At 39.6% G+C, this 22,123-nt stretch overlaps 1 protein-coding gene across 1 annotated transcript in view; it reads left to right on the top strand.

Annotated features, from left to right (window-relative positions):
• LOC122814254 (phosphatidylinositol 3-kinase regulatory subunit alpha-like) overlaps positions 1-22,123 on the top strand; it is a 2,697,787-nt gene that overhangs the window by 396,889 nt on the left and 2,278,775 nt on the right. The window lies entirely within an intron of this gene.

Genomic DNA, 22,123 nt, shown 5'->3' with positions numbered 1-22,123 from the left:
GGTGAGCTTTTCTATGATGCCCGAGTGGGGTATTGTGTCGAATGCTTTTGCTAGGTCAAGGTAGGCTGTGTGAACTGCCTTACTTTCATCAATGGCCTTAGTGACTGTTTCGAAAAAGTCGACCAAGTTCAAGAGGCAGGATCTGCCCTTGACAAAGCCAAATTGGGTAGGATCCAGTGTCTGTAGGTCCCCAGTGTCTTTATTTATGAGTTCCATTATGATCCTCTCCATAGCTTTGCAGACAAGGCTCGTCAAACTTATGGGGCGGTAATTTCCAGGGTCCATAGAAGCACCGCCTTTGTGGAGTGGGACCACAGTTGCCGTACGCCATTCTTTGCGTATCCTGTAGTAAGGCTAAGATTAAACAGCAGCCTTATGTGTGGGTTTAGTTCCTCATTGAGTTCGTGTAGCACACAGCCGGGGACACCGTCCGGTCCCATTGATGCTGTGTTTTTTGCTTTAGAGAGAGCAATTCTCACCTGGGCATCTGAGATGTTTGGGAGGCTAGACTCTGGTGGGATAGATATTTCTCCTTTTGGGGGGGGGGGAATTTGCACTGAACCTGTCTGCCAGTATGTTGGCAATGTCTGTGGGTTCAGTGATTTTTTTATCATTTTGGACTAATTCTGAGCATATCTGGGAGTTTCCACCCAGGTTTCTAACATAGCTAAAGAAGGCCTTATGATTGTCTTTTGTGTCATTAGCGATTTTTCTCTCAAAGTTGGCCTTGGATGATTTTTATGAGTGATCGTAGTATTTTGCTAGTATTGATCAGAGATGCCTTCCCTTTTAGGGATTTTGCTGTCATGTAGTAGCTTTCTCCTCTTGTTGTAGAGTTTGTTTATGGCTGGGGTCCACCAGACCGGGCGCCTGCCTTTGGTGGAAAGGGTCTTGATTTTATTAGGGATTGCTTGATCCATACATTCCTGGAGGTGCTCGTAGAAGGCATTTGTTTCAGCAGCGTGGGTTGTGGTTTCCACTGGCTCAGGGGCCTTGAAGGATACCACTCCAGTCTTAAGAAGTGTGAAGTTTGCTTTTGAGAAGTTCTTCACTGTGGTCTTTTTGCTGGGGTGGGGGGATGTGGATCTCCAGTGAGATTAATTTATGGTCTGATCTCACCAATGAGGGATATACTTCCGGTGTGGAGCATTTTGTCCCCATGTTTGTGATGATCAGGTCTAGTATATTTTCTCCTCTTGTGGGAATGGTGACTAGTTGTTCCATAGCATTTGAGTTTTTGAACTCCAGGAACCTTTGGGCTAGGGTGTTGGGGCTTGAGTAATGTTCCCAGTCTATGTTTGGGTAGTTGAAGTCACCCAATATGATGGTGTTTGGAGAGACATTCATACTCTCCAGTGTATGTATATATATATATATATATATATATATATATATATATATATATATATATTAGCAGATATACATCTATACAGGTATACAGGTATATATGACCATATATTTGTAGATAGCAATGGCAGATTAACAAATACACATATGTCCACATGCACCGTTAATGGGGTCGAGAGACCCCACACACTATATGTCTTGTACGAATAGCCCCCCCCCCCCACCACACACACACAGCCAAACAAGTGGCTGGCCTTAATGTCACATGCATGGGTATTGCTTTGCACCCCAGCCTCTCAGCTAATTTACATCTGTTATCCCTTTATGGTTGACATTGTGATATATAGCAGGGTCACCATAAAAGAAATAAGCAAAACCCCCTCCACATTGCCGACAGGTGTCACAAACTCACAACCACCTCTACACAAGATATGAGTTACAAACACACACACACCTGTTATGTCTGGGAGTTGAACCCCTACCTAACTAGTTTATTACACTACAGCACTACGCAGTTATAGTACACACCAGGGACATTACTGAAGTATTTCTTCCCCAAAGGTGTATTGTACATTGAATGACATCAGCAGGATTACCAAAGAAGGCCATTTCAACTGTACTGTGAGTGACTAGCCTAAAATGCATTTCTCCCTACACAGACAGTGAGACACGCACAAAACATCCACAACTGATGTGTGGGTATAGAACCCCTGACCAACATCTATATCACACTACAGCATGGATCTGTTATAGGACACACCACAAGGATTACTAGAGAAATATTTGCCCAAAGGTGTATTTCACAATGAATGACATCAGCAGGATTGCCAAAGTTGGGCATTCGAAATGTACTGTGAGTGTGTAGCCTATAAAGCATTCCTCCATACACAGACATTGGAACACACACAAAACATCCAGAACTACCATGGGTGGAGATGGAACCCTACCACGGTTCTAGATCATACTACAGCTGTACGCAGTTATAGGACGTGCTACAGAGATTACTGAGCTACAACCTTCCCAGAGGTGAATTTCTAGGTGGGATGAAATCAGCAGCCTTGCCAAAGTTGAGTTTATGAATTCTAAGGAGTGTGAGTACCCTAAAAAGCTTTGTTGTTTACTCAGTCTAAGACAGACAGAGACACATGCACACACAGATGCCAAGTCTGGGGTTGGAACATTTACGTAACCACTTTATCACACTACAGCAATACGCATTTGCATGATGCGCTATGGTGATTACCGGGTTATAGTTTTCCTAGAGGTGTATTTCTAGGTGAGTGACATCAGCAGCCTTGTCAAAGTTGAGTATATGAGTTATACGGAGTGTGAGTAGCTTAAAAAGCATTGTATGGAGTGTGAGTAGCCTAAAAAGCAATGCTGTCTACTCAGTCAGACACATACAGTTGCCAAGTCTAGAGTTAGAACACCTACTTAACTAATTTATCACATGACAACTATACGCAGTTACAGGATGTACTACAGGAATCACTAGGCGATTACTTTCCCAGAGTTGTATTTCCAGGTGAGTGACATCAGCAGCCTTGCCAAGGTTGAGTATATGAATTGTACAGAGTGTGAGTGGCCTATACAAATGCTAGATGACACCTTCTTTGTACAGTCATGTTGCACAGCTGGCATGTGCACCATATAGTCTGTCATGTTTTCAGATACTGGTGGCTAGTATCTGCAGTGAGTGACAACTGCACCTCATGTGTTTGGGGCCCTTTGGCTGTGTGCTGGGTGGGACAGGCCCAGATTACTCCTTGTCACAGTCGCCCTCTTCCACACATCTATGTCCATCTACCTTTGGCTTATCATAGTGTGTTGTCCTTACATATATATGTCTGTATTTCCATCCACTGTGTGTGCAAGGCAAGAGTGGTGCATACTGACATGTGTCTGCAATAAGAACTGCAAATGCCAGATATGTCTGGTCCACTGGTGTTTGCACACATAGCCTTCATGTGTTTAAGTGTGTGAGCATGCCCAGTATAACCTTTCAATATGTTGTTGACTGACATTGCCTCCATTCATCTAAGTGTGTGAGCATGCCCAGTATGGCCATCAATATTGCATGTGTGGATCAAGTCCAGGTAGTTTGTACTGCAGTTCTGACCTTTGTGTTGTACACAGACAGGTAGCATGCTGTGTCTGCAGGGTATACACTAGTCATTTGGCATTGACTGTTGCTACATTTCTGCATAGCGGGGGGGCACATGACTGTTTCTACATTTCTACACAGGGGGGGCACACCTGACTGTTACTATAAGTGTACGTAGGATGATGGGGCACACCTGACATGTTTACTCATTTGCTAGGACTGTACTAGTATGTCGGGTACACTATTTCAGTCTGTGGACTTACCTATCGTGCTGGCTAGAGGCATACCAGTGTACTACAGATCTTAGCTTTCACTACCTACATATTAATTTCTGAATTCCTAGACTTCACAACTTACATCCAACTGCCTGGCCTGCTGTAGTCTGTCTGTGTAGGCCTGGGGGAGGGGTTACCCATAGGGCTCATTCAGAAGCCATCGTACAGCATTTGTTTGTGTTTATCTACACCTATCCTGCTGGCTGTGACTGTTGCTGGGTATGTGCCCCCCAACTGGCATGCATGAGTCACTTACCTTGTGGGTGTCCCAGTATTGAGGGTGGTGCTGCAGGGCTGCCTATGTTGGATGCACATAGTACACTCCCTATACATGGATGAGCACAGGTAGTGTCATATTTGGTATCCCTTTTACTGTATGGACAAGTCGGAGAGAGGTGTCATTCCCTGGGTCCCTACTGTGTCAGTGCATGTGCTATGCGTTGCCTCTTTGCCAAGGCCAGGGCATACTGGGCATGCCTCCTTCTGCCTATTGGGGTAGACTCAGGTTGCTCCTCCTCATTGTCACTCTGTGCCTGTGCAGGCCTTGGCAATGGAGGGGGGGCTGTGTGGCCCTGCCCCATGCTGTTCATGCTGCAGCTGTTACCACAGGATCATATTGTGTAGCATGGAACATACAAGAACAATTTGGGTACATGTAGTTGGTGAGTACTGCAAGGCTCCACCGGATGTGTCCAGGCATGAGAACCATGACTTGAGCATCCCAAACACATGCTCTATTATGGTTCGTGTTTGTGCATGTGCCTCATTATGGAGTTCTTGTTCGGGTGTGTGTGCATTTCTGATGGGTGTCATCAACCATGGCTCCAGTGCATATCCAGCATCCCCCACTAGGTGACCATGTGGGATGTCCCCTCTGGCAAATGTCTGGTACATCTGCATCAGATGCCAGATGTGGGAATCTTGGTAGCTTCCAGGGCAGCCAGCACACACATTCATTATTATGCCCTGGGCATCGCACATGACCTGGCAGTTGATGGAGGAGAAGCCCTTGTGGTTGATGTAGACCCTACCCCGCACACCTGGTGGTGCTTTAATGCATATGTGTTTGCAGTCTTTTGCACCCACTACCTCAGGGTATTCTGCTATTTGGTGGAAGAGATGCATATTGCTGGCCAACGCCTCATGGGTGATGGGGAAATATATGTGCTCACCGACATGTGCTGACATGGCATCCAGGAACTAGTGGAGTACCCTGGATGCTGTTGCCTGTGAAATCCCCATCATATCACCAGTTGGCCTTTGGAAGGTACCTGTAGCTAGTATTCTTAGGCCTACACATACCTTGGCATCCACTGGGATGGGTTCCCCTCTGTTAGTTTTGTGTGTGAGGTGTGGCCGGCACAGCTCAACAATTTGCTGTATTAGGTCTCTGTCCACCCCATAGCGCTCCACTATCTCCAGCTCATGTAGCCCTTGGTAGGTTACCCTGGGTCTGTACACTCTTCTCCGTCTCCTCACTCTGGGTTGCTCAGCAGCATTCACATCCTCACCACCCTCAGCCTCTTGCACATGCTGGTTTATGATAGCAAATGCAGTCCCTAACATTTTTTCTCTTGCTTTCATTTTGTGAAATTTCCCCATCTGTATACACCGGTGGTGCAGAGGTTTTGGGAAAAACAAGGGGGACTGGTGTTTGCCTAGTTTATAGTCGTGTGCCTGGGCTGGGCTGCTGTCTGTGTAACTGGCTTTTTCTGATATATTTCACCTCTCAGCTAAGCTAGTTCTCCTTGATTACCTTCCTACTGCTGTTTTTTTTTTTCACATTGCCTCCCTGTTTAAGCCTGTGTGTGCGCCGCGCAAACTGAGTGCTCAAATGTGTACAGAGCTGCTATTTCCTGGTTTAACTTCCTTTTTCTTCCTGTAAGACCTGGTGTGCGGTGCACACACCCGCTTACACTTTGTAAAGAGTGCTAGGCAGTTTGGACACACCTCTAGCTTAGCTGTGCTAACCTGGGAGCAGTCCCGAGCCACAGGGCTCAAATCCACTTACTGTATGCCTGACACCCCCCCATGATGTCACCTATACCCTAGTCTTACACCAGCTATTTCTACTCTTACACTCTTGGGACTGCCTCACACCCTGGGGAAAACCGGGATTCACTAACCTTTCCCTCATTTGCATAGAATTGCCTGCTAATGCATAGTTACATGTCTCACAATGAGCCTTCCCCCTAGCAACAACTACTTACTGGCCAGGTTGTCTTCTGCCTGCCATTGACTTGCATGGCAGAATACTGATTTAAGTTAGAATGCTCATTTTATGTTTATTTTCTTATTTTCCCCCCAATCCAGTTTGCACGCCGCTGCCCTATGCTTAAACAGCCAAGATCAGTGAAAAAAAATATAAAAGTTGATTTTTTCATTTTTTAAACAGTTTGCAATGCCAATGGCCTTATACTTGGCCATTGGCATGCTTACTCAGTGATATGCTTCCTTTATTTGGAGCTGTCATAACTCCATTTTGGAATTTGCAGAAATGTACTCGGTTACTAACCGAGAATATTTCTGCAGATAGCACTAGTCTTGCACGGACTATTGCAAGCTTCCTGGATTGCAAAATCACCTAATTTGCATGGATTTCTCTTGCAAATGAGGTGAGTTCCATACCAGGGCTTAGTCCATGCAGAATTAGTGTTGGAGATCTCATGCATACCCCTGCAGGCTGTTCCTGGATCGCACGACAGACATATTGCCTACGTGGACTCCTGCACTCATCTTGCAAGCTTTTGAGAATCCGGGGGCAGTCTTTTACTAAAACATGCAGTCACCTTGCTGTTTAAGCTTAAGTTACCCTTTTATTGTCCTTGTTATGCCCACTTAATCTCTTATGCTCATAATACTTTTTTTGCCTGTTTTACTTTAAACATTGTGCAAATCAAAAGTAATTCTGAGCCCCAAATGAATAGTTTTTCTAGTTTTATCAAATATCATGGTTTTGAACATTTCATTTAATTAATCATGTGGTTTGTGCCTTTTGTTTGATTAATATATTTTGTGCTACTCATTTGATTAATAATGTGTTTTGTGCCTTATAAATGCACCATTTCATTTTTTTACCAAATAAATCATTTGTGCAGTTTTCTTTATCTTTAGCTTGTTTCTGACCCTTTTCCATTTGTTTGTTCTCTGTTTCACTCAACCTGCTTAGTCTGCCTTCACCTTGATCTCTGCACCTCATGGCTTGAAGAAGTAGCTCTTCTGATCCTGGTTTTGACAGCATGTCACTCATCTGGTCAGGATAAAACAGACAAAACATTTGTGAGTTCTGTTCAAGCAGCTTTATTACACACAGACACATCAGAAATGAGGCTTTGTAACTTAAACTTAAATAAACTTATAAACAGACTGACTACTGCACTCATACATGTTAAAACTGTGGCTGTTCTCTCAAAATGGCACTGCTGCCTGCATGTACTCAGTATTTATGTGCAAGTGCCACATCTGGAAATGCTTCTTAAAGGTACATACACACGCTCTGGTCTACAACTAGTATTTAACATATACCTCTCTCAAGAAGCACTGTCACCTCTACACAATATAATCAACACCCTACAATCTCCAAACCATGTCACTCACTCCCTTTCACATACTTAATTAACCTCCATCTCACCATGTTCCTGTTGCTGAATATTGTCACTGTGCCTTTCATCACCTGTGCATATCATGACAAATGTGCCCTGCCTTCACTGCTGTGATATAAGTATAAGTTATTTCTGATGCACAGCTCAAACACTCAGTGCACTGTCCAGCATAGCCTAGGTGTAGTGTTGCATGAATAGTTTTTAATCTTTGTTGTGTCTAATATACACAATAGGTGCTGCAGCATATTGCACACATCTCTGTCTTGCATGGTCTTCCACTGCACCTAGTTCCTCTGATCACTACTCAGTGGGCATACTCTCTCTTACTGGTTTTGGGTTGTCTGATTCTTTGTTGATAATCCCCTCCTCTAACAATCTTGGTACCACAGTGCTCTGCAGTGCACAGACAGCAAATATCTTGCTTCAGGTCTGTACAGCATATGGCAATATTCCATTGGAGTAATCTAGGCAGCAAAAGAGATCATCATCATTCCAAATGTGTGTGCGTGTCTCTGTGTGTGTGTGTGTGTGTGTGTGTGTGTGTGTGTGTGTGTGTGTGTGTGCATGCAAGTGTCATGAGTCATGGCTCCAGAGTGTATCTGACATTGCGAGGGTGATGTCCCTGTAAGAAGTCACCACATACAAAGCTGTGGCATTTGTCAGTTGTGTCCTAGATGTCCCTCATCATTGGCATTGACTGTGCTAACAGCCCCTAACATATACTGTTTGGGTAGTGTGATGATATGAGGTATTGCCAGCTATGTCAGGAAAAGTGGTCACTGGATGTGTAATATATGCCAGCATAGCTAGCTGCAATTTTGTAATGAATTATATGTCATTTATATATCAAACTGATGTGTACAGCTGCTTGTGTTGAAAAATGTATTTGTAAAGTTGGTTGTGTTAAAAAAATGTACCAACAATGTGTCCTGCTGGACAAAAAAATAAATACACTTGTATGTCAGACTGTTTTATAACTATTGAAATTAATATATCAAAGCAGAGGATACTGGAAGAGAAGAGGTTAATCTCAGTCCAGCTAAACTTTGAAAAATAGTTTGAAATTAAATTACCTGGTAGGCCATAAAGATTGTATCCTTCAGTTCTGATTGCAGCCAGAGACAAAATGTCTGTAAAAACAAGGATTTGGAATCTTTGTTGTACTGTCCGTAGCAGAGAACTAATTAATACCCTGGATGGGTGAAAATGTTGAAATGTTTTTTTTTTTTTGGCTTCCATACGCTACAACACAGCGTAATAAGCTCTGTCTGTGTATGGTAACACATGTGTGTGAGATTATGGTTCAGTTTCTAGGAATGAGGGTAGCATGGGAACCAGAATTCAGATGACCAGATGTGTGTGATGTCATTCTGTAATCCAGGACAGATATGATGTTTTAATACTAGATGAGATTGAAGTCTCAGGGCAGTCTGGTTTTGGAGCCTGACATAAAAGGATCACTCACCTACTTACTTTCCTCACTCTAGTAAGTGACCAGGGAATACTAATTATTTAGATCAGACAGAAAAATATAATGAGATTAGTTAAATACTGTTTTTCTGTATCTGTATGAATCTATGCATCTGTGTTATTTTAATATTTCCTGTTTTTGAAACTCTGGTGTTCATTGTAAATAGATATTCTGTATTTTCATGTCCTTTTATTATTTACTATTAAATATAGTTATACTTTTCATCGTGGCTGGTCCTTTAGAGAATATTTTAACCTCTGGGAGTACTTATATCTATTTGGCAACTATCTGGCCACCTGAAAGCCTTACTGCATTGGTTAAACACTATAATTTGTATTAATATTAATTTCACTCAATATAATTGGGTATCCTTGTAAGAGCCTTAGATTAGCCGACTTTGGAGTGTCTGGTCACAATGTAACTACCTTGTAATCTGGACAGAAGGAGGCATAGCTAGTAAATTTGTGCCAACCTTTCCAAGGTGTGTGTGTGTGTGTGTGTGTGTGTGTGTGTGTGTGTGTGTGTGTGTGTGTGTGTGTGTGTGTGTGTGTGTGTGTGTGTGTGTGTGTGTGTGTGTGTGTGTGTGCGTGTGTGTGTGTGTGTGTGTGTGTGTGTGTGCGCGCGTGCATGCATGTGTGCATTTGAAAATCAAATCTCAGGAGTTTATGATGGCACCATGTCATCTGTAAACTTGGTCATCCATAAACCCTTAACAGTATCTTTGACCTCAAAAAGGAGTGGTCCATGGACTGAACTCTGATGTACACAGATAAGGATAGGTCTTTTGGAGGAAGTTAAACAGCCCACCCTAATTTCCTGGGTCCTATTTATGAACAAATTTGATATGCAATGAGTTACATAGAAATTAACATTTAGCTGGGATAGTTTATCTATGATTCTTGAGTGTGGGATGGTGTTTAATGCCTTAATAAGGCTTAGGTATGTGTTGTGTACTGATCTGACTTCATCCATCCCTTCAATAAAATTGTTCAACAAGTAAACCAGGCTAAAAAGGCAAGATCTGCCCTTAAATTCTAACTTGCTTGAGTCAATAGTTTGTAGGTTGCCTATGTCCTTATTTATTGAGTGCATGATTATCTTTTCAATAGCTTTACAGATGAAGGTGGTCAGACTTATGGGTCTATCATTTTCAGGGTCCATTGACACCCCATCTTTATGCAGGAATACCAAAGATTCACTCATTGAAGGCAGCTTGTGATATGTAACCCAGGGACTTGGATTTCAGGACTAACAAAACTAGACTTTGATTGGGATACAAGCAAATCTGACCCACAGCAGACTATAGATAGTCTAGCTACCCCTCATCTCCAAATGAATAAGGCAACTAGTGGAGTTTTTAACTGGTTTTCTTAATCTTCACAGATGGATGAGGGTTCTGGCAGTCAAATCTTAATGGTTTTACAATGAGCTCTGTCCTGGTTATAAGGGCTTTGGCAGGGGAAGGGTCAGAATATTCAGCCAGGTATTTTAATTGGTGGAGGTAAAACACACCTCATTTGAATATGACCAAGTGTCCACCAGTTAGGTGGGGTATCCACACTGGCTAATCCTCCTCTATCCTCTTATGGTACTTGTGTTATATAACAATATCAGGTAACCATATTCAAGATAAGTCCAACAGTGACTCAACCTGTTCAAGCAAGATAATTCCTTTTTCCTTGTTTAAATAGAACCATATATTACTACTTTAACTGAACAAATTGTCCTGCTTGAGATACCAAGGATTCATTAACATTTTACATTTTAAAGAATGCTTTCCCTGTATGGCTTCTTCAAATCCATCTGAGAAATTAATATGCAGTGTAAGTGCTTAAGTGTCTACCTTTTTTATCAGACCTTTTTGTAGATTTCCTTACCAATTCATGTTGTTTGCAATAAAACAGTCTGTGATTTAGCTTTCTTAGTATTAAAACACGTTTGAGAGAAATACAAGTATTGAGTCTAGGTGATTTGCAAGCATTTAGTTTGATGATTCAGTGGAGCTCCATCTTCTCTGATATGACATCCCTCTTGCCTTCAAGAAGCCCCATCTCTAGTTATCCAGTACATGAAAGCTGAATTTGTCATCTCTAGGGTTTCCATGCTTCGCCAGTGGATTTTAGCACATTAAGTCTTATGTCTGCTAGATGGGGTCCATTCTGACCTTTAGTTTGTTAATAGTTTTGCCCACAAGGAAACTTCTGCATGAGCCACATTGGGCCATATATATGACAAACTGAGTGTTACAATTGCATCCTTTGTGACTTCAGTTAGCCTTGCTAGAGCTGGGCAACAGAAATGGTCAGAATAACTCCGATATTCACAAAAGGTGCAGTACGGTGGTCCACATTTGAAGATCCCACTATTTTCCTCCATGGTTTTGTCTTTGCTCTTGGCTCAGTATCTCATATTCCTTGCTCTTCTAAACACATAAGAGGACCCAGATTGAAGGATTTTTTTCCAGCTGTATGTTCTCAGAAATGACGATCTAGTTGCCTGTAATAACTTTACCTGTTTTATTGTAGTCAGTAGTGAATGTTAAAGATATGCTGCTTTTTTTTCTTTTTATCATTTTTGTCAGTATGTCTATGTCGAAATTCCCTAGTAGTCCTACATGGGGGGTTCATATAGGCTTGGGTCATTTTGTTGTTTCAGAGTTCTAATTGGCTCCAGGATGTTTTGAAAAAATTGATTTGCACTTTAGCCCCTGAGAAGATTGTCCCTTTGTAAGTTCATTAGATTAGTGGAAAAATCATTTTAATTCTTTTGAAACTCTCACAATCCTCATTCCCTGGGATTTCACAACATTCTTTTTTTGTGATTTGAGGGTGCATATATTTACCTGAGTGGGTTTCATAAACAGATTGTTAGCTAGATTAAACCTTTTTCAAATCTTTAGTTATCGTGAGTCGATAAAGTTAACTGATGTTTTGCTGTGGTCACACATAAATTTTAGGAAGTTAGTGGTATGATTAATGAATTCAAAAAATCTTTCAAGGTAGATATTTCTATTTCCCATATGATAAAAAATGTCATCTATAAAGTATAGATAATATTTGATGGAATCCATGTACTTACTTTGGAACACTGTCTCCTCTCATTTCTCAAGGGCTACAAAAGACAAGCTTTGTGTCATGGCTACACCCATAGCTATGCCAGTGGTTTGTCTGTAGAACTCTCCATGGAAAGTGAAACAGTTGTTACTGAGTAGGATGTCCAAAAGCTTACCCTGAATCTCTGCTCTGTCTTTCAGACATGATTCAATGGTTGCTTGTATGCAGAAGTGATGTGGAAGTGCCATGTACACTGCTTCCACATCTACGGTTACTGACATAGTGCTGTCACTTAAAAGCATACATTTAATCTTTTTGAGAAAATTCAAAGTATTCTTTCTTTCTTTCTTTGAGTGGTTTGATCTGAATTTCAATGAATATTTAGATGGATTCTGTTATTGACCTACTACTGGCCACAACAGGTCTATATATACTTATGCGGCTTTAGGATTCCAAAGAAGTTTGGGATCTTTGAGTGGGCTGTGGTAAAACAATTCAAACAGTTTTGCATTAAATAGATCATCCTCATGTATCCTTTTAAGTTCTTCATGGATACTATTGTAAGCATTTGCACTGTGCCTATGTCCTTTTTGTCATAAGATTGTTCACTGCTGAGCATGCTTTTGATCTTGTTATCATAAATGAGAAAATTTGAGACCATAATTCCCCCATTATCAGCCTTCATGACTCTTCTAGTCTTGTTGTTGCTTAGGTTCCTTAAAGCCTTGATCACTTCTTTGGAAAAATTGCAAAATTTCTTTTTGGAAGGTTGACTGAGGTCTTTCTGGATGTCTGCTTCACACTTGCTCTTGAAGGCTGCAGGTGTGGGGTGGACTGAGGGGCAAATGTCACTGGGTAATTTCCACTTGACTGATCTTGCATTACTCTGAATATCTGTATTGTTCTTTTGTTTGTCATGAAGTTTAAGATTTGTAACAGTGTTAATTAAATTATTTCTGCTATGAGGAATAAAAGTCATTCCCTTACCTAAAACCAGTTCTCCTATTGTTGTGAAGGGTTTTGTCACATGGTTCCAGATCTGTCTAGTGGGTGGTTCCCTATGTCCTTTAGTTCTCTCTTCCCTGTCAACACTCAGTTTCTCTGCTCATAGTGTCTCTGTGATGACTGTGAGATCCACTGGTGGTTTTGTTCCTTCGTGTGGTAACTCCCTATTATGGTTTGATTATAGCTGGGTCTCTTCTGGGCTGGTGTTCCTTGATAGATGGCATTGTGCTGGGGAGTGGATTATGTAGGCAAGTCTGGTCCAGGTGGGGACTGAGCCTTCTGAAAATCTTGATTTGCCTACGTAGTGTCATGTCTTCTTGCTTTCATTCCTGAATTGCTGTGATGGTCCCATTGGTTCTCTTCCATAGTGTCCTGTCCACTTCCTTGCTCTTCTGTGTTGTGGTTGTTATGTGGGTACATACTTCTGTGAAATCTCCTGTTGGGGTGTTGATGATCCCTGGTATGTCTGCTATGTGCTGTTTCAAAATCCTTTTCAGTTCTTCATGACCTTTAGTGTCTCTGTCTATTTTGACTATTTTCTTTTCCTTAGCTTTTTGCTCAAAGAACATGACTCTTTTTATTAATCTTTGGTATTTATATGTGGACCCATTGTTATCTTTGTAAGCTTTCTCCTCATACAGAATTTCCTTGGTGGTGGCATCCTCTTGGGCCTTATTGTCTTCAGGTAGGATGGTCACAATTTTGGGGCTTGTCTCTTCAATTGTTTTTTACTATTGCTGTGTTAGTTCCTTGGAAACATTCTTCTAGATCAGGACTTTCATAAGTCAGAGTCCCCAGATGGAATTCCTTTGTCCAGGCTGTTCATGAAATAGATTTCCTCCCATTGTAATCCTTTTAGTCTCTTAAGGAGTTTCTTCCAATGGGCAAGGTCAGTGTCCATGCTGTTCTTTAGGTCTAGATTTTGAGGGGCTGTGACTGTGCTTTCCCCTTGTGTTGGTGAGACTATCATGGTGCTCTAATTAGGTCCTTAAATTAGGGGTCCTCATCCAAAGACATCTTCAAAGTACTGTGGTATGGTCAGACACTCCAGAACATGAGCTGCAGTGTGCTACTTGAGCAGACAACTCCTTTATAGGGATGAACCATGCAACAATAATGCCAAAGATCCACTCACTGAAGGCAACTTGTAATCCAGTGAACTGGATTTCAGGACAAACAAAACAGGATGGCTATTGGTATACAAACAAATCTGGCCCACAGCTGACTGTAAATGTAAACACCCTCCTCTCCAGAGAAATAAGACAACTGGGGCAGTTTTTAGAAACAACTCACTATAGGGTGATTAATGCCAATGTAACACCAAATGGGATAGGTTAATTCAAACACCAAAAGGGAAAATGGCTAGGTTTAAAATGGCTCAGAAGAACAGCTAGCCTAGCACTTAGCTATGAACCTATAAACCTATATTACACTTCCTGAATGTGTAAATATTTGTTGAAACTGGAGGCTAACCTCTCACCAACTATGTTTGTCAGCAAATGGCACAATCCAGCCCTCCAGTAATAATGCATTAACACTAAGCTTGCCTTTGCAGAGCTGTCAAAGACAACCCTTCCTCATTCTCCTAGCCATCAGATTAGTAGCTCCAAACCCCAGGCACATACCAATATTTTATATTTTATCCACACTAGATCCATGTGTAGCTACAGTTTTCTTGCCAAACATGTCTTAGCCATTAACATTATCAGTGCATGTTGCCACCTATCATTGTCTGACCTATCAATGAATCCACTGTCAGAAATATTGGTGTTCCACTCATCGGGTTGAAAAAGGATAAAGTAGCAGTTAGCCACTTGTCAGGTGGTAAGATTTTGTCACTAGGGCCCTTAGATGTCATCACCCAAAGAATGCATGAAACCTGGTAATTCCACTTTTGGACTGAACAGCCTTGGATACTCAACACTAAGGCATATGAAAAGAGACATGTTTCTTCTCTCAGTGCATGTGACCAAAGCTGGAGCAAAGTTAGTCTTGAGAAATGTCTTGCTATCACCACGAATGATGCAACAATTGAAACAAAAATAATCGACTGTAGCAATTTGCTCATTCTAGAAGGATGCAACATGTGTCACTGGATCTAATTTGGAAGCTTGAAGTTTCAAAACTTCAAACTTCATATGGTCAAGACCATAACATTGAAGTTTTGAAAGCAACCCCTACACCTCCTGTGAATTAAATATACCAACTCTTAGATCACACTATAGTGAAGAGAATGGTAAATATCCCATTTAGCACTGTACAGTGATTGACCATATGAAGTTCGAAGTTTTGAAACTTTGAGCTTCCAAAGTAGACCCATGTCATTATAGGAAGTTGTATTTGATAGTCTTGCCTGCTTTATCAGGAGTGGTTTGCATCTCCCTTTTTTAATTTGTGCAAGCCATTTTGGTTTGTAATACCATGATGGGAATGGACCTCATTTCTAAGTCAAAGTATGATTAAAGTTCATGAAATTAGTATTGTTTCAATCTTTGATGTTAGCCAGAAGTGCTATTCACAGCACTTGCAATATACCCAGTAATGACTCCTTCTGCAATTCATATGGAGTTACATATATCGGTAACATATCTAAGTATGATTATAAATTATTTTTAATAAGACCCATTGCTCCAGCTACTATTGGAACTGTCTGGGTATCCTTCTTCTACACTGCCCTCATTTCTGCCTGCAAAGCCTGGTATTTTATGACTTTGTGTCTCTCTATACATAAGGTGTAGCAATTTCAATGATTAATGCTACTTTTGTCTTCTTTTCATGGACTACTATATCTGGTTTTCTAGCATCTTTTTTTTGAACTATTGGTAATAGGTTATCCTATGTGATATAAACATCATTTTCTATAATGCTTTGTGGCTCATGTTTTCAATGTTTTTCAGCTACTTCAATATTATAATGTTTTCACACTCCCTAGTGCAACAGTCTTGCCACATTATTATGCCTTTCAGTATACAGTACTTCTCCCATTAGTATTTCACAACCAGCAACAAGATGTGTGACTGTTTCCAGTTTTGTTTTACCTACTTTTGTCTATTTCTCCAACATGTTCAATGGACTTTGTCAACTAATGTGTATGTAGTCCACTATCTTGTGCCGCCAATATTAACTTTTCATCTTTTGGTTTAAATTCACCTCTCCTTAACCATTCCTGCATTCGATCCTGAACAACATGACGTTGTTCCCAGAGTTTTCTATACTTGCAACTATATTTATGCATTTTCCACATTTCTTGCCTTCTCATCTGATCTTTCACCTTTTAGTCTTTCTTTTGTTTTTTGGCACATTCAGTTGCTGCCTTATTTTTATCTACTTCTGGTTTGATTTCCATTTCCGCTTTATGCTGATATGCTTCTGCCAAACTAAGCAGAGAAGTCATCTTAGACTTATTCTCCTCATGTTTCAAACTTTTACTATGTTTGGGTCTTGTGAAGTTAACAGATATGTATGCAGTCCCACGATTGCAGGGTACCTGTCAAATTTTCGAACGCTCAAAATTTCGAACGTTACATGGTCGAGACCAAACGTTCGAAATTTTGAGTGCTTGAAGATAGACTTTCAATGGCATTGTACAATGCAAATAGGGATAATTTCCCTTTTTTGCACTGAAGTGCGGTCTTGGAGTTGGTATATTTAAATAGGGGGGTTTGGGGGTGCAGGGGTCTTGCCCCCCCCCCCGTGTACACTGTTAAAGTTTTTTTTTTCTGTGTTTTCTTTTTTTTTTTTTTTTTTATGTTCGAACATCCAAATGTCGAACATTTGGTCTCGACCATGTAATGTTCGACATTTTGGATGTTCGAACACTTAACATAGACCCCGATTGCAGATCTATACATGTAATCAATTTCAAGGAGGCCCATACCATGCCATACTTAGGGAAGGGGGATTGATTCTCACATGGGGTAATTGGCTAGGCTTAAAATGACCCACAAGGGCAGTTAGCCTAGTGCCAATCCATGAACCTATTCAGAACCTGGAATATATAGTTTTATACCTCTAATCTGTCCCTGATTTTGACTCAAATTTTAACTCTGTCCCTCTTAATCCCTTCTAGAACTAGTGACTTTTAGAGGAAAGGTGGTGAATTACACTTAATGAATAATGACAATAATTAAGAGTTACAAATTTCTTTTACTTCAGAAAATGTGTATTAATTCATATGCTCTGATTCTGTCAATGTTTCAAGTTAATAGCACTAATATTTTAAAAGTGTCCCTGATTGTCCCTGATTGTCCCTGATTCTGTTGAAATCTGTCCCCAATTGGTTGAGAGGTCACTATGCACTACTAATTTTTATAAAACATTTGAGGGGCATGAAGCATTCTTTTTGTTTTCCTGCTCAACCTATCCAACTTCTTTTGGGGTAAGTCAGCCACTCCATAACTGTAACTTAGTAGAGAAAGAGCAAATTGGTTTATAGCTTGGACTTTGTTCCTAGATGCCAACACTGTAGTCAATATTAATTTGTCTTCTAAAATATTTCTTACTAAGTTTTATTCATATTTGTTCATGTTTTATTGCTGATCCTTCATCAATTCCCAAATATTTATATACTCCCTCTTGCTCAATTTATCTTATATCACATTCCTGTCCCAAAGTGATGTTTTCTTGGTGCTGCAACTTTCCTGCTTTAAAGGTTGCTTTTGCACATTTATCAAGACCAAATGACATTTTTATATCATCTGAAAAAGTTTGGACCACTTACAGTTGTGCTTTCAATTCCTCATCTGATGAACTATGTAGTTTTAAATCATCTACAAAGAGAAGATGAGAACTCTTTACAGTTTGTTGTTTTCTGGGAGCCAAATTGTAGCCTTGACCTACTCTGTTAGGTAAACAGCTCAACGGGTTAAGGGCAAGACAAAAGAGCAGTGGTAACAGAGAGTACCCTGGAATATCCCCCTTTGAATTTTTATCCCTTGAATAATAATTTGTTCTTTATCATGGCTTAACTGCAAAGTGGTTTGCCACTGTTTCATGGTCACTGTAATGTAACTGATCAGTATAGGGTGTATCTTATAAACTTTTAAGCACCTTTTTATCCATGAATGTGGGATACTGTCAAATGCTTTTTTGTAGTCTGTCCATGCTATACTTAGATTCTTCCCCTTTTTACAGTTCTCCATTATGAAATTATTGATAACAAATGATCCATTGTTCCATATGATGTTCTTTTATTACCCTTTTTTCTACTGTCATAATTGAGTTTTCTTCTAAATGACTATAAACTCTGTCGGCATCAAGTCCATTGTATAGTTTATACATCGTTGGAAGGCAAGATATTGGTCTATCATTTTTAGGATACATTGCAGATTTGATTATAAGTAGAGTATAGTTTATCCTGTTGTTAACTAGGATGGTGTCTGTTCAGGGTGCTAATATAAATACTTCTTACTTATGGCTAAATCTTCATGTAGAGATAATAATACTTTTATCCAAAAGTTAAGTATTGCATCTGTGCCTAGTTTTTTCCAATTAGGAGATTTTCTTGACTTTGTTTCAATATCCCTGGCTGTTACATCAACCCATTCCATATTCTGTACATTTGAATTTCTTATTCTTTCTTTTACTTCTTTTTTCCATTCAGCATCTTTGCAATTCTTCACGGGATCTTCATAGATATTTCTCCAAAAGGTGATGTTTTAATTCTTTTTGCCTTGTTTTCCAATTCTCTGTAACAATTTTTTGGGTCATCAATACTTTATAAATTTTGTACTTTTCCTTTATATTTATCTGCATATCTTCTTAGTTTTTCTGCCTGTCCTGATATCTTTAGTTTATTATTTGCAATAGTGCATGATAGATCCTGATCTGTTCTGATATTGCATATTGCTTTTATCATGTCTATCTTTCTAAGTATTTTTGTTGATCTGTTCCCTCTTCTATAGTCTTCTAACAGTGCCACTTCTTGTCTTAATTGCTTCATAGTTTTCTCTATTCGATACTTCCATAATGACATTCAATTTCTTCCCTTCCTTTCCCTTACTACCCTGTGTTTTTGTGGTAACTATGTGTTATTAATTTAGCTGCATGGTAACATATCCTACTTACTTCTGTTATATTGCATGAATCTGTATGGACAGTCCTGATTACTATGTTAATTTGTTTTATCAAACTTCTAACTTTTGGGGTTTTATTGACTTTCTGTAGTTTATTTATTTCACTGATCTTAATATGTCTGTAAATCTCTTTTAAATCAAGCAACTCTTCTTTTAGACCATTTTCTTTTAAACTGTGGGCACATTCTTTGTTCTCTATTTCCTGTGGGCATTTGGGTTCCTATCACAAAATTGAAGAGGCTGAACATCGAATGGCTTTAACGTCAGAAATGCCATTCATCTGTGTGTTTTTTTGTGAGATCGCGGTACAGTGAAAATTGAAAATTTGCCCTTTCCTCACTGTAGTGTGATCTTGGAGTTGGTATATCAGGGGTGTGGTAGGTGCAGCCCCCAACAAGATCAACTTCGAGGTATGGCATTTTCGAGCTTTAATCCGTTTGATGTTGGGTCATTCTGATGTTGTAATATAGATCCGGACACTCTATATAAAGTTTCATAGCGTCATCTTGTGCCATATTCTCTTCAGTTTCATCCTGTGTCATCCGTTGCCATTTTATATGGGAACTCACTGTCCTATTACTCCACAACATTGACTGTATCATAGTTACCATAGCTTCCTGTTCCTTCCCCTTGCTGTGCAACTCCAATGGAATGTCTGCACTGGTCTCCTATAGAAAGCTCCAAAGTATTTTGATGTGGCAACTAATTAGATACTTCCTGCTCCACTGGTTTCTCATTAATTCGGGTATCCATTGCTCAACCCTGCTGTGATGTTATCAAAGTTAGAGCTAATACACTAAATCCTTCACTTTGCAGATAATCCATAACCTTGCTTTCTATTTCTTTCTAACGTCTCCATTGCTAATCCTCTTTTCTACTTTTCCTCTGTTTTATTTTTTTGCATTGTAAAATTTTCCATGTGTGGGTGCCTTTGCCCATATTTCTTCAAATATCTTTGATACTGCCCTGTCTGCATTTATCAGTTTTGCTTTCTCTGCTGCATAAATATTGCACCATATTAAATCTCTTTTTCTTTCCCATGCCCATATTTCTTCTTCAGATGTCTCCCGCTCCTCCTGTTTCTCCTTACTTTGGGACTCGTTGTTCCATCATGCTGTGATATAACCTGCGTTAGACTTTCTACACTAAATTCTTCACTTTGCAGGTATTCCTTAACTTCAACTTCTATTTGTTTAACTTCTACTTTACTAATTTTCTTTTCTACTTTCCATCTTTCTGATCTTATTTTTTTTATTATGAAATGTTCCATATCTGGACGCCTTTGCCTGGATTTCTCTTCAAATATCTTTGGGGCTGCCTTATTTGTGTAGATTAATTTGGCTTTCTCATTTGCATAAATATTTCAACATATCAGATCTCTCTTTCTTTCCCATGTCCATATTTCTTTTTTATACTTTTCAAAAGTCTCTAGATGTTGGTCTTTATATTTTCTCACTTCTTCAGCTGCTTCTTTTTTTTCTAAATGGTCCAAGGTTTCTTGGTCTATATAATGTTTTTCATATTTTTTTATATTAATGAACACAATTTTTTATTTGAAACTTATGACAGCTTTTCCTGTGGAATTACTTTTCGTTCATCTAATTTCTCTGTTAATCTTTTTCTATATCTTCTGTCTAGAAAACCTGTGCTTCTTGCATATAAGTAACAGTAGATGATTTCTTTCTTATTCTCAATAGTCCACTGTATTGCCTTTATGGCTGTTTTTTGGCCTATCAATTTTTTTTATTTATGTCGACTACTACTTCCTTCTACAACAGGGGGGCCATCCTCCCCCTGGGCCTGGCCTAGCCTCATTGTATGAATGTTCCGCATCTTGAGGATTCTACACTGCCATTTTTTCCACTCCTAGCACAAGTGTACCTACCAGGATTGGAAATCTCTCCTCTCTGGGCTTCTGCGTGTTAGCTAAGATTTTTTTTTACACCTTCTAAGGTCCAAGGGAACAATAGAGTTAAGGCTGAATGTATGGCATCCCTCTGATTTTAAACATTAATCATGGTAACAAATCATCCCTGTTTTTATTATCTGCATCGATAACTTTCCTTAGCATGGATTTCAACATTTTATTAAATCTCTTCTATAATCACTTGGTGATATTAGTGCAGTAAACAATGCAGTGTTCTGATATGGTTGGCTCTTGGTAGCTTTCAAAACAAGTATTTCTGCATGATTCATTTCACAGGTTAGCTTTGACTGGGCTCTCACATTTCATTCGTTAGAAAATCCTCCAAGTAAAAAACTAACTTCTTGATTTTAGCTGTTCATGTTACTTTATTTTATATAGCAGTAGTGTGTAATTATCAGCTAATTGCTGTACAACTAATGCTCAGTCTTCCAAACCACTACAATACAAATATAAGGAAACACTGCTCATTTTTCGAGAGCCAACATGTTACATCCCAAGTGCATTTTCTGGGCTCTTACTCTTCCAGATCTTCCTCCATAAATTGTAATTTGGTCTTCTCCATCTTAAAAGTGCTCAGTAATAAGACGCATAATAAAATGTTCAACTTTGAGGGTTTCCTGATGTTTGAACACACATGTCTTTATGTTTCCAATACTTGGCTTCACTGTAATCAGAACACCACTTCTTTACCTAAATTCCATGCCTCTCTTTCATTCAGATACTCTGACAATGGTGGGGGCATATCTTTTCTCATCCAAAGTCCTATTACCTCATAGCAAATTCTGCACAGCAATAACCTCAAATTCCTGAATTTACTAGTATCAGTATACAAGTCCAATTGTCATATTATTTTAAACAGTGGAATCTCTTCTATATCTCTCCATCTTACAAAGACATCTATCTCAACCAGCTGTTGCCACTACCTCCTTAACCAAAAGCAATCATCCTCTGCAACTTCAGGTAGCCATCAAATAAGCATCAATTTTATACTTCCAAAATACATACATACATATATATATATATATATATATATATATATATATATATATATAGGTTTACTATTAAAATTTCGAAACAAACTCTGTTGACTCTGCTGTTGTCGAACACGGAAGTTCGAAAATGGTAATATCGATAACAAAAAAACAACCTAGGAACGGTTTTAACATGGGTTGAGATAGATGTTCAGTATTATTCTGAACTACAAACATCTCCCCTATCTTGACCCATGTTAAAACACGTTCCTAGGTTGTTTTTTTGTCATCGAT

Source organism: Protopterus annectens, chromosome 10.part0 (assembly GCF_019279795.1).
Source record: "Protopterus annectens isolate FY-2018-M chromosome 10.part0, PAN1.0, whole genome shotgun sequence".
Taxonomy (NCBI): Eukaryota; Metazoa; Chordata; order Ceratodontiformes; family Protopteridae; genus Protopterus; species Protopterus annectens.
This window is presented reverse-complemented; position numbering and strand designations above follow the sequence as displayed.